Genomic DNA, 3,031 nt, shown 5'->3' on the forward strand with positions numbered 1-3,031 from the left:
ATGCCTGGTAATGCCAAAGATCTATGGGATAGGTTCAAGAAGGATATGTCAGAGGATCATGCACGAAGCATTGAGGAAAGAGACGCAGACCGGCTTAATGTACGCGAAGAGTCAGATCACTTCCGAGGCTCCGCCGAGTTTGGTTCGGCTGAGCTCGTTCACAACCCTGTGCCCTCCACCAAAGGATGGACGACGGCGCGCGAGCGCTTTTACAGGTCACCGAGCGCAGAGGCTGCTCAGCTAGAAGTGTTACGGCACCCGGGCTATCCGACGTACCGGCCCGCTGAGTATGCGGGACTTTCTTTCGCGCGTAGCGAGACTTTGTCCTACCCGGACCGACCTAATCTCTTGGCGCTACCAGTCAATACTCTACAAGCTATGCCTCTCGAGTATTGACGGCAGGCATAATCCAGCCCTATGCAGGGACTTACCGGAAAAGTGTACACTTGTCTTGGACTAGGAAAATTCTGCTCTGTTATCTTCTGGGAGCCTTTTCGGCTCCTCCTATTTAATCCTATGCTTCTCATACAAATATCTAGTGAAATGTAGTCGTTTCGGATCTCTACCGACTCTTCAGGCGGCCGTTGAGCTCAGCGGCTATCCGGATAGCATATCCGGACAGATCGCCGAGTACTTACCGTGATCCTTGGCTCCTAAGCTCTGGGTTATCAGACCGAGCCGATTCTTGACCTAAAGTAGGTCGGCGTATGGTCGAATCTGGAAATCCCTACACCACAACTGCCCCGGTTATGATACGAGCCGAGCTGGTGAGTGTCTTAATCCTTCATTTTGTTCTGCCACCGTTGGTCCGTACTCGGCTGATGACGTCTCGCGGCTCCCCACCACCTTCTTTGGTACGTTCGTTGCTTCCGCTGTCACTCACTTGGCAGCTCCTTACTCTTCGCATGTTGTTCTAGCACAACCCGTGGAACCATCCTTCTTCTCCAACTCCTCGTCGAGGTGAAGGCGTGCCAGCTGAGTCGATTCCTCGACCCGTCGGTACTCGTGGGGTCAGCGACCGGCATGAAGCTGGGCTGGTCGACCTGACAACTTCCCATGAGTCTGACGCGGAGTCGGCGGAGTCTTCTCGCGTGCGCCTTCCTGGTCCACCGAGCTTGCCAGGCGACACCACTTCGGGCGCCACCAATCAGCCAAGCTCGGCTGCTCCAGTGAGTCTTGACTCCCTCATGGCCAGAATTAACGAGCAAGGGCATGATCGCCGAGAAGAATTGACCTTCTTGGCGAGGCTCATGGCTTACGGATTTACTCGTTCCGTGGAGCCCTCCGATCCCGTGCAGCGGCGAGCGATTTTGCATTATGCTTCCGCGGGGGAACTGTTGGATATCTTGAAAGGCAACTACGCCGCTCTTGATTATCCAAAGATCATCGGCGATCTCCAAGCTGACAATCAAGCTGTTCAGGAGGAGAACCGCGCACTGACTCGGCGACTGGACTCGCTTGCTCTCAGCAATGTCGACTTGTCAACTCAGCTCTCGTCGGCTCAACAGCAAGTGTCTCGATTGGAGGCTGCTGCTACGCAATCGGCTAATCTCCTCGCGTCGCTGCGAAAGGCTGTAGCTTTTCGCTCCGCGCGGTATGGACCCTCAGGTTGTTGACGACGCGATTGAAGAAGATTTCGATCTTGCTGAACAAGCGCCTCCTGCCTATGCCCCGGGTGCTCCACCTCGGCTGAATCGTCAAGGCATCCATAACTTCACTGGGTCTTCGATCGGTGAGCTCGGCTCAGATGGCGAGAGTGCGTCTGATGACGACTCGGCGGACGATGGGTTGGGTTCTCCCAATCTTCGAGGCGCGTCTCCGAGTATGTCTCCGTTCGGCACCCCATCCCCCAGTGGAACGGATCCTCAGCCCACTTCCGCCGCGTCGGGTCCTGAGGCACCTGGTTCGGCGTCAGCTTCGTTGGCTAGCTCGGCGATGATACTTCTTGCCACGGCTGCGAATGTTGCATCTCCTTCCGCAAGTTTCCAAGGGATGACGTCTGCTACGACGCCACGCCCCCAATCGTCGAGTCCGCTGAGCTCTTCCCAGTTGTCTCCGTCGGGTTCAACTCACTTGGAATCCGGATCGCCGACTTTTTAGTTTTCTTCCTTTGACTGATCTTCCCGTAGGTATCGTTCAGGACTTCATTTCGTAATTATTCAGTATATGTAGTTTCGACACAGTAGCATTCCATCTCAACTCGGCCTGTGTCGTCCGCTGAGTTGGTGTAACTTTTGGTGCAATAGCTGTTAATCCTCATCTGCAACTTGCACCATTTGCAGACGGTTTTCGCGCTTCTTCTGTCGTAGATAGTCAAACAGGAGACCCCCATATGACAAATTCGACAGTGGTTCCCAAGTAGGCTCATCGTAGCCGACCCACTTAGCTTTAAACTTCCGTTGTGATCGTGACGTACTTGTGGATAATGGTAGCTCATCGTCGAGAATTGCTTCGACTTCATACTGGTTTGTACTTGTGTCTGGTTCCCAGCTGTCTTCAGGCAGTAATTCTTCATCAAAGTCAAATCGCTGAGTCTCTTCGAGGTCGGCGATTAGCCTCGTCTTTGGTCTTCCGCCGAGTTCGGTGACTGCCTTCAGACGTGATACATGGACCACTGGGTAGAACCTATATCCACTCTTGTCGGGTAACTCCAATTCATAGGCGAATTCTTCCACCTTCTTCTTCACCCTGAATGGTCCATGCCATCGGTGGGCTAACTTCTTGGTCAGGCCCGACTTGACTCGCTCCATAAACAACCAGACTTGATCTCCTTCTTTGAACAAGGATTTGGTGGATTCATCGCCTGGTTCTGCAACTTCATCTTCGTCATCTGCTGTGTTGGAAATGGGACCTTTTCTTCTTCTTTGCTTCACAGTTCCGTTGTGGCTCTCAAAGCACGCCGTGGCTTTCTCCTCGTACTTGGAAATCGACGAGCAATTCGAAAGTGGCACCTTCACGTTGTCTCGTTCCCCTTTCCCGCCCCCAATTCGATTGGGAGTCGCCGAGTTTAGTCAGGGATGTCCCTGGTTCA

Source organism: Phytophthora infestans, genomic scaffold (genome assembly GCF_000142945.1).
Source record: "Phytophthora infestans T30-4 supercont1.104 genomic scaffold, whole genome shotgun sequence".
Classification (NCBI taxonomy): Eukaryota; Oomycota; class Peronosporomycetes; order Peronosporales; family Peronosporaceae; genus Phytophthora; species Phytophthora infestans.